Source organism: Castor canadensis, chromosome 2 (assembly GCF_047511655.1).
Source record: "Castor canadensis chromosome 2, mCasCan1.hap1v2, whole genome shotgun sequence".
In the NCBI taxonomy this organism is placed as follows: domain Eukaryota; kingdom Metazoa; phylum Chordata; class Mammalia; order Rodentia; family Castoridae; genus Castor; species Castor canadensis.
Window position 1 is genome coordinate 42,747,428 of NC_133387.1, and position 10,986 is coordinate 42,758,413.

Here is a 10,986-nt window from a genome sequence, read left to right on the forward strand (position 1 = left end):
TGCAAGGAGATTGGTCACTGGAAGAATGAATGCCCCTGCTGCAGGGAAACAACATCAGAGCCTAACAAAATTACCCTAAGAAAGAAAACAGGATGGCAACCTGAACCAGAGACCCAGGACTTCATTGGCCTATCAGGAATTGAATCAGTCTAGGGAAGACCAGGGTCCTTCCTACTAGGCCCCCAAGAGCTCATGGACAAAATGAAAGTAGGGAGTCAACCAATGATCTTCATGGTGGACTCAGGGGCTGAACATTCCGTGGTCACTAAGCCTGTGGCCCCACTCACTCAATGGAGGGCCACAATAGTCAGAGCTACTGGCACCCAAGCTGCCCAACAGTTCTGCCAAGCCCGGACTTGCCAACTAGGAGGGCACAAGGTGACTCATGAATTCCTGTATTTACTAGAATGCCCAATTCCTTTGCTGGGAAGGGACTTAATAAAAAAGCTTGGAGCCCATATCACCTTCAACCAGGAAGGGCCTACAAGCTTTACAGAGAGATGACCAAATGCCCTCATCATGGCAGTGACCATGCCTACAGAAGACGAATGGCAACTTTATTGCCAGTGAAAGTGGGACCTGGTGAAGCCCATCTGCCTGCTGGAGGAGTTTCCTTATGTCTGGGCTGAAAAAGGACCTCCGGTGTGGATCACAACTATGTGACCATAATGGTGGATCTCAAACCTGGGGCTCTCCCTGTCAGACCACAGGAAGCATGCCTAGGAATTCAGACCCACCTAGAGTGGCTGAAGTATGCAGGGATATTAATCAACTGCCAATTCCCACTGTTGCCTATTAAGAAGGCAGGGGGATAATTACCAGCCTGTCCAGGACCTGCAGGCAGTCAACAACACCATTATCACACTACACCCAGTAGTCCCTAATCCCTACATTCTCCTGAGCCTTCTACAGCCACAAGCAAGCTGGTTCACCCGCCTGGACCTAAAGGACGTTTTCTTCTGCCTCTGTCTGGCCCCAGTTAACCAGCCTCTGTTCACCTTTCAATGGGAAGACTGCCATACTGGAAGAAAAACACAAATGACCTGTACTAGGCTGGCTCAGGAACTCAAAAATCACCCACCTTGTTCAGGGAAGCCCTAGCAGTGGATTTGTCAACTTTCCTGGAAGAAAATCCAAGCTATACTTTGCTCCAATATGTAGATGATCTGCTTCTGGTAAGCCATGACCAGGAGAAATGCCAGGAGGGGACAAAGGCATTGCCAGCCTGACTCTCAGCAGTAGGCTACAAAGTCTCCTGGAAAAAGGCCCAAGTTTGCCAGAGGTCTGATACCTCTGATTTCTCATCTCAGAGGGACAATGTGCCCTGGGTCCAGAGAAGTAACAGATTATCTGTTCCAACCCTCAGCCAAAGACCAAAAGGGAGGTCTGAGAATTCTTGGGAGCAGCAGGAATCTGTCACATCTGGATACCTGGATATTCAAACCTGGTCAAACCACTTTATGAGGCCACAGCAGGCTCTGGAAAGGACCCTATAAACTGGGGACCAGACCAAGAAAAGGTTTTCCAGGAAATAAAGAGACTGTTAACCAGCATCCCTGTGCTAAGGCTGCCAGATGTAACATGACCATTCAATCTCTTCATCTACGAGAAAAATCACACAGCTCTGGGGGTCCTCACTCAAACGGTGGGACCATGGCAGTGGCCAGTGGCTTACCTGTCAAAATGCTTAGACACAGTGGTCTCAGGATAGCCTCCATGTCTCTGAACACTGGCTGCTATGGTAACCCTAATCAGGGAGGCTGAAAAACTCACCCTGGGACAGGACGTTAATGTTAAGGTCCCTCATGCCATCAGGGCTCTCTAATGAATGGACAGGGTCATAAATGGCTGAACAGTCCTAGAATGGCCCAGTATCCAGGACTACTATGTGAAAATCCTTGAGTCAGGCTTGAAACTGTATGAACTTTAAATCCTGCCACCTTCCTGCCAACAGAGGAAGGGCTCCCAAATCATGACTGCAAAGAGGTAATGGAAAAAGCGTATTCCAGAAGGCCATACCTAATGGATTCCCCCCCTCTTAGATCCAGAACTCGAACTTTTCACTGATGGAAGCTGCTTTGTTCAGGGCAGATGGCAAAAGGCGGGGTTCACAGTCACCACGGCTAACAACATAGTACAGGCTGAAGCCCTACCACAAGGATGGTCCACACAATAAGCTGAACTTTGGGCATTGGTCCAGGCATTACAGTATGTAAAGGGAAAGTGGGTGAACATGTACACAAATTCTGAGTATGCCTTTGCCACCCTGCACATGCGTGGAGCAATATACAAGGAAAAAGGACTGCTGACAGCAGGGGGAAAAGCGATTAAAAACAAAGAAGAAATCCTCCAATTGCTGGAAGCAGTCTGGGAACCATCTCGAGTGGCTGTCATGCACTGCAGAGGCCACCAAAGGGGCACAGAAGATGTCAGTAGAGGAAACTGCCTGCCTGACCAGGCAACAAGAAGGGCAGCAGAAGAGCTAAGCTCCTCTGAGATGCCAAAGGAAACTGCTGAACTTCTGTTGGCTCCGGAGCTGCCTCCTATCCTAAATTACACCAAGGAGGAAGAACAATGTGCAAAAGATAAAAAAGGAATAAAGAAAAAAGGAGGCTGGTGGAAGTTGCCTGACCAGAGACTCTTTGTCCCCAGTGCGGTAGCACCCCTCTGGTAAAACAACAACATGAGCTAATACACTTGAGAAAATGGCCTTGGAAAACTATTGAACAGATACTATTTCATTCCCAACTCCCCACCCTGTGTGCCCAAGTAAGTGCTAGGTGCATTACATGTGCATGAAACAATGTGAGTCAAGGGCCTAAGCCAAGCCAAGCCTTGTGATACAAATAATAGGCATCATGTCTTTTGAAGACCTGGAAGTGGACTTCACAGAGGTCAAGCCCTGTCAAGGATACTGGACCTCTTAGTTCTTGTCTGAACTTACTCAGGGTAGGTTGAGGCTCTCCCCCCCAACACACAAAGAGAAACTGTGAGAGGTAGTAAAGGCCCTTTTAAGAAAAATTATCACCAGATATGGGCTTCCCCTTTCTATCAGATCAGAAAATGGACCAGCCTTCATGGCAGAAATAGTCCAGGACCTGGTTAAAATTTTAAAAATAAAATGGAAGCTCCATACAGCATACAGGTCTCAGAGTTCAGAGAAAGTAGAGCTCATGAATCGAACCCTTAAAATTACCTTAGCTAAACTCTGCCAAGAGACACAATCTCCCTGGATAGACATACTACCTTTAGCCCTGCTTAGGGCACGCTGTATCCCAAAACCCTCTTGCTACTCACCCTTTGAGATTCTCTACAGCAGATCCCTCCCATAATAAACAGGCTCAGAGGGGACCTCAGGCAAATTGGAAATCTAGACATGTCCTGACAGCTCCAGGCCTTAGGAAAAACCCTACACCACATTTCCTGGGATGTTTTAGAAAGGACCCCAATTCCCATGGGTAACTAGGTCCATCCCTACTAACCTGGGGATGTGGTATGGGTAAAAGATTGGAAAAAGGAACCATTCTAACCCAGTTTGGTGGGTCCCCATCTAGTAATATTAGCAACTCCTATGGCTCTTAAAGTTGCAATTATCACTCCCTGGATTCATTACTCCTGGATAAAAAAAGCCTGCCACCCCTACAGAGCCCAACAACTGTCAGGCTCTCCATGATTCAAGTAACTCCTTTAGATTAAGTTTCCAGAAGATGTCACAAGAGCATGCTATGACCCGAGAGAGCTCCAGCCCTGCTCCAGCCACCACCCGGAAGCTTGTTGGTCAATATATAGCAGAAGCCTGAGGATTCACCCACCAGAACACAGTGTATCCCCTTTTGTGCTACCCATACCTTATCCTGCTGATTAGCGTTGTTGCAATACTGTTTAAACTAGGACTGGCTGTCACTTCTCCCCAGGATTGGAACATAGGCCAGAAATTACTGCTGGACTTCTGTTATCTCCTTATAGTAGGAAGCCTTACTGCTGTTCAGTGCTATCTTTAGCCCAGATCCCAGTCTCAGGCATGAGGTCTCTGATATGTTTTTGTCTTTTGATTCTATGACATTTTAAGGTTGTCCTATCTAGAGACTGGGATGACTTCTCAGCTTGCATTAAACTGCTCTACTTCCAGGGAAAACTGTGGTATGGCTTCACCTTTTATCAATACCTGTCACCAACATGCAGCATATCAATTTCTGAATGCACCAGAGGAGGGACAATTTAATGTACAGGAAAACTGACAGGCTTGACAGGGTCCTGCAAGAACAAAGGCACTATAGGGCAGATGGTTTGCTAGCAGAAAGACAGGGACCCCTTAAAGGCACAGAATGATGAAGTGACAGGGGGAGGAAATAAGCCTCATTATATCTGGGCACCCTACCCGTCCACTCCATCCCCACATCAGTTTACTAAGGGGAGAGCTGCAGATCTAGAGAGGCCATCCAGAGGAGATTACTTAGGTGGATATCAGCCTATAAAAGACATTGATCTGCCACCACCACAACCCCCATTAAGGCTTCCTTCCAGGACAGGGAACTTAAACTTGAATCCCCAACTGTACAACCTGCTAAATGTAACTAACCATCTCCTTAATTTTATGAACCCACCATTGGCAGGTGATTGTTGGCTCTGCCTGTCCTCAGGTCCCCTCCATTATGTAGTGACCCCGGTGAGGCTCCTCAACCAAAGCATGCATGACACTACTTCCAACTCTACCAGCACAAATCTCAAAGTAAAAACTATACAGCTATCTCAGAGGGCCCCAAATTGTATCTATAATTCAAGAGTATACTATCCAGTGGGGGAACTGAGTGCTAACCAGTGTGCCCAGATCCAAACTACAGCCAACGCCATTAGATGTACAGTTGACAGACCATGGTGCAGCAGACCAGGAACCTTCTTTCTCTGCAGGACCCTTGCTTATCAATGCTTGCCAGCTAACTGGAAGGGCATTTGTATATTACCACTCCTCACTCTCCAAATAAACAAAGTGCCTAACAATTACACCCTCCCCGTATCTTTGATGGCCCACACATGGTAAAAGAGAGCTATCCGATTCATACCTTTGTTAATTGGATTAGGGATAATGGCTGGACTAGAAATAGGCATAAGAGGAATTGCCTCATCAGGCTCCTACTATAATCAATTGTCTGTGGACCTAACAAATGACATAGAACAAGTCGCTAGGTCCATAGTGACCATGCAGGACCAGCTGGACTCCCTAGCATCAGTGGTCCTCCAAAATCAGAGAGGGTTGGACTTACTGCTGAGAAGGGAGTGCTCTACCTTTTCCTAAATGAAGAACATTGTTTTTATGTAAGTCAGTGGGGAATAGTCAGAGATATGGCTCAGCAATTGCAAGACCAGGTCACAAGTAGAAGGCAGGAATTAGTGAATTCCTAGAACAGATGGAGCAACATCTGGAATTGGGCCTCATGGCTACTCCCCTTGTCTGGGCCTGTTTTCATGCTCCTACTGCACTGGTAGTTGGTCCTTGCATTCTTAACACCATAACTCACTTCATTAGCTCGTGAATGGAGGCAATAAAGTTACAGTTCTTAGTAACCCAATGTAGGCCTTTGGGACAGAAGCCCCTGAAATTTAGTGTCTATGCTTGTCCACAAGTAGGAAAAGCATCAAAAAGGGGGAAATGAACAGGAAGATTATCTCAAGCAAGGCCTAGGATATGAAAAATTGCTAATTAAAGCTATAAAAGAAAAATTTCAAGGCCAAGACAAATGGCACCATATAGAGATAATCACCCTTTCCAGCCTTCCCTTGTCTCCTGTAAATAAACTTTCCAAAGCAGATCTCTCCTGCTGTTCTTATCTAAATAACCCCAGGTCTCTAACCCAGCACTGGCTCACCTATTAATCCTAACACATTCCTTGTAACCTGATGCTCTGGACTGCCCTTTAAGTATCCTGTGAATTCTTTGCTTGGAGCCCAGAGTTTCAAGTATAAACTTATCTGAGTCTGTTGGTATAAAAGAAAATCTGACTTCTCCTTTTCTCTGAGTGTTGCTTGGTTTCTTGTCTGATAATATTTCCACAAAAATATGACATGCTAGTGTAAAAGCCACATAAAAATATGAATGTGACTTTGGCACTGGATAATGGGTACAGGTTGGAAAAGCTTAGAGGTGCATAATAGAAAAATCCTAGATTGCTTGAAGGGATTGTAGGAATAAATATTAACATTAAAGGAGATTCCAATGAGGGTTCAGAAAGTAAAGAATAAATGATTGCAAATATTTGAATAGAAGCCACTACAAGAATTAGCCAAAATAAGGTTAAGGAATAATCCTCTAGAATGCTATGTCTGCCCAAGGCTTGACTATAGCTGCAATGACTTAAGGTCCAACTAAAAAGTAAGAGGAAACTGTCCACTGAAGATAGCCTCCTTACTTCAGACATCAACTGCAAGGTCAAATGTTTCCTCAAAATACCTTTGTATTGATGATTCAACTTACAGAATTTACAGAACTGACTAAAAGTGAAACTCACTCCTAGTCCCAAATAGTAGACGTATACTGTTTATAACAAGGAAAGAGTGCCACTGAACATTTTGTTTTTGCTGTAATTGTGTTTCTGTTTTGTTTGTGATATAGGTTTTCACTATGTAGCCCAGGATGTCTTAGTATTGCTATGTAGCCCAGGACAGCCTTGCTTTTTTCAATTCTGCTGTGTCAGCCTCCCTAGTGCAGGGATTACAGGTGTTTGCCACCACTCTCAGGTTGTACTGTAGGTTTTAAAGCAGGAGAGTAATATGATGGATGTGTATGTTGAACAAGTAAACTGTGTGTATGGAGTTTGGGTTGGAGAGGGAAGATGAAGGCAGAATGACAAGTCAATAGAGCCTAAACTAGTACAGATGAAACAGTGATATTTACTTGCTTACTTTTAAAGATGTAATGGTGCTTGAATATAGTTTATTTAATTTCTTTGCTTTTAAAATTATTTTAGTTAATTATCCTGCATTTGCCTATTATCATAATTTGATCTAATTGCATGTTTAATGTAAATAGCTCTAATCACATAATTTGTATGTGTTAATGACATAATTAGATGATGCACAATTATAATTTTAATGATGTCATAAAATCTCTATAAAGCATGGCTTAACTGTTATCCTACCACATAGCATGGATGTGCTTTTTGAAGTCAGAGACTGTGGGAAAAGAAAAGAATGTATATTACTTACTTCCACTCTTAACTTTGCAATTAACATTTTGCCAAATAATATGGAAAGCACTTGTGTACTGACTTCACAAATCCATTTAAAAATAATTGTATACTTAATGAGATTATCCTATTAAGATCAAAAGAAATAAGACTTTTGAGGGGTGTACTAGTACTCTGAAAGGAGAGGAATATTTTGATATAAAGAATATTAAAAATTTACATATTCAGTCTACCAGAATTTTTAACATGAAATGTTTTCAGTTCATTTAATCTATTCACTCATTCATTCATTTCACATTTACCAAAAATATAACTTTTTTATGATTTTGCACCCAGGTCTTCTTGACCATTAGATCTGAATCAATCTATTGCATTCCTTCTCATGAATATGAGTTCATCTGCAATAACAAAAGGGGAGATAGATGTAAACCTCACAGTGTGGTGCAGGGTGTTCTATAACAACACAGGAAAGAAATAAGTGGCATAAAGTAATGAATAATGAAATTTGCTCTGGGGACTTCGTAAGATATTGGAGAAGAGAAGATAAATGAGTTATATCTTAAAGGGGAAGCAGAAATTTCACAGATAAAATAAAGGAGAAAGACAATTTTGTCAGGAATAGCAAAGTTTTTGAAGATAAACATCATTACTAAGGCTGGTATGCTAGGATGCTACACTAGAATTTGTATGGACAGAGTGATGATGTTGAACATTTAGTTGGGGGCTACAATATAGAAGACACAAATGGCCATACTAAGATTTTGAGCTCTACTTTATAGACAATAAAAAAAAAAAAAACTTGGCAAAAGCTCTTAAATCTAGAGTTCCTTCATCAGAATTTTGTTTTGGAATGACAGCCCTGGGGATAGTATGAGGGTATATGTGAGAGGCACAACATGAGGTACAAAGCATGACTGCCTACTGAAGGTGTAGAAAAATGAATTTAGACAAAACGTAAACAAAGGAGATGAAAATGGATGTATAAAATATGTGCATATTTCAGTTATATAAATATCATAAATACATATAAAGATTAAATCTAAAACTGTAGGTACAGATAGTGATCAAATGATGATTTACTAGCACCATGAATGGGGAACAAAAGTGGGAAGAAGGTGGAAAAATACCACTGTTAGCCCTTATAGGGTAATTTCAACAACCAAGTTATGAAACTGAGCAAGAAGAGCAGACTTAAGGGTGAAGAGAGTGAATCCCTTAGGTTTCCATTCAAAATGTGCTCTAACAACACTTACATATTCAGTCTATCAGGATTTTTAACATTAGGCATGTAAGCACCATTTTCACAGTTTTTGTTGTATCTCATTTCTGTATAATAATTTACTTAATATGTGTTTAAATTAACATTATTGCCTACATACATTTATTTTTGAAAGAAAACCTGTATCTGTTTTATCAAGGTAAACAAGTACTATCAAGTTTTGAAGTAAACATTTAAAAAATGAAGTTAAACAAAAAAGTAAAATTTTTTAATTAAATAAGAACATAATTTATTATGATTCTAAGAAGTTATATAAGAGATTTTGTGCAGAAAACTATTCCTCAATAGGAATAAATGTCTTTAAAGAGTTGTATTTAGCTTAGCCCTACTTGTTTTAAAATAAAGATGAGATTCTATGCTTATATAACAATTATGCTATTGGAAAAATGCATTGATAGTGCCAAAGGTAATACCATTAGCCAGAATAGATTTTTCCTATGGACCAGGAGCTCTTCCAGTAAAGAGAAAGGAGGTGAGAGCAACTTTGTACCTGTCTTTGTTGTCTCACCTGAAATAAGATTTCAAGAAATTTATTAAATTAAACTTTTGCTTTTCTTCTCCATTCTGAGCTTTCAGGCTCTAGCAGACGCAGAGAGTAGCTCTGGGGATAAGCATGACCTAGTATGTTTTGTTCAGGCTGAAGGTGCAGAAGAATTGTGGCAGTCAGGTCCACCCAAGCTTGATACAAATGGATTCTCATTATTTCACTCTGGTTATGCCTTTGAAGTGCTTAATAGAAGTCCTTAGGGGATGCAGTATGCAGATGCCTCAAGAAGCTTGCTCTAAGCCTAAATTCATCTGCTAAGTGGATACCTATTTTTGCAAAATAATGCAATAAACTGACATGCAACTAGAACTAATAGGAGGATAGGGTTCAGTTACAATGAAATGAATAGTACAGGCATCAGGTAGTAATTTCTGTCATGGCAATGGACTGGTAAAGATTTTTTATGTAATTAGCTACTCTTGTCTCTGTGTGATTGAGGGCTATATATGTACTGTTGAATTAAATCATTCTAAATTTTCATTATATCATTGATTATTCAACATATGTATTACTTTATTGCTATGTAACAATTTCAGTATGCATATGTGTGTAATCATTTGCTTTTCTTATCATTGTTTCTGCTTTTAAATCTGGTTCTTTCTGCTTGTTACACTTTTATATTTGTTACATGATTTATTGTTTGAATTAATTTTAGTTTTATAGATTTATGTATTAAAAGCATGTACAAATAAAATATTTGTTCTAGTCTACCTACACACATGTTCTGCTTTTAAATAACAAAACCAAGATATTTTAATATGCAATTTCATCCAGTGATCACATTTTGAATAAAGCAAGCCTCTAGTAACAAATACACTCCTGAAAACAATAAAACGTATCTGTCCCAGGAGGTTAAGTTTGAAAGGTAAATTTTACAAGAGTAGTGATCAATTCTTTTAATATTCACTGATGTTCTAAGATAATTCACTTAAGACTGTCACATCATTGTAATTTGTAGATGTTGACTGTTTAACCTACTGATGACTTAATGAAAAAAAATCCATCTATTACAGGGACCTTCATTCTTACATCTATAATGTTCTATTGAATCTGAAACCATCTGAAAAGAGTAAGAATAAAAATCTTAAAAAAACTTTGTCTAATTTAGTTAAGAAAAATCCATGGGGCTTAACATATTAAATACTTTTAAAGAGTCAATTTCCCAGTGGATTTTTAATATTGAAGGAGAATTAAAGTCACCAAATAGAAAGAAGAATCAATCAACAGGGATTTATACAGTACTTATGGAGTGCTCAGCATTGGGCTGGAAGTCAAAGAGAAAAGAGGACATGTAAGAGTGAATCATTGCCTCCAAGAAAGTTACAGTTTATTTGGATGATTGCATTAGTTCAAAGGAACTAGTTTTGGAATAATGAAATGAGGACTGGAGCCAGGTACCAGTGGCTCACACATGTAATTCTAGCTACTCAAGAGGCAGAGATCAGGAGGATCGCAGTTGGAAGCCAGCCTGGGAAATTAGTTCATGAGATACTATCTCAAAAAACAAAACAAAACAAAACAACAACAACAACAAAAAAACACAGAAAAAATGACTGGTAGAGTATCTCAAAGTGTAGATCCTGAGTTCAAGTCCCAGTACTAAAAATAAAATAAAAGAAATGAAGACTAGTAATGATTGAAATAATTTATAGAGCATCAGAAAAAGGTTAGGTGTTGAAGAACAAGAGGAATTTGAAAGACTTGAGAATATAACAAAAAGGCAACTAACATCTCTTGAGCCCTACTGGTTTCTAAATATAGGGTTAAATGAGTCTCACAAAAGTTTTAATTTTAATTCTTATTCTGCCCTTTAAGTTAGGTAAAGTTATTCCCTTGAAGTTGAAGAAACTGAAGCTTAAGTAAGTGATACGATTTACTTATAGCATACAGCTTGTACTTGGCAGGCACCTAGTCAAACCAGGGATCTCTTGCTCCAAACTCTGTGATGCTCTCTCATCACAGGACCCCACAGTGAGAAA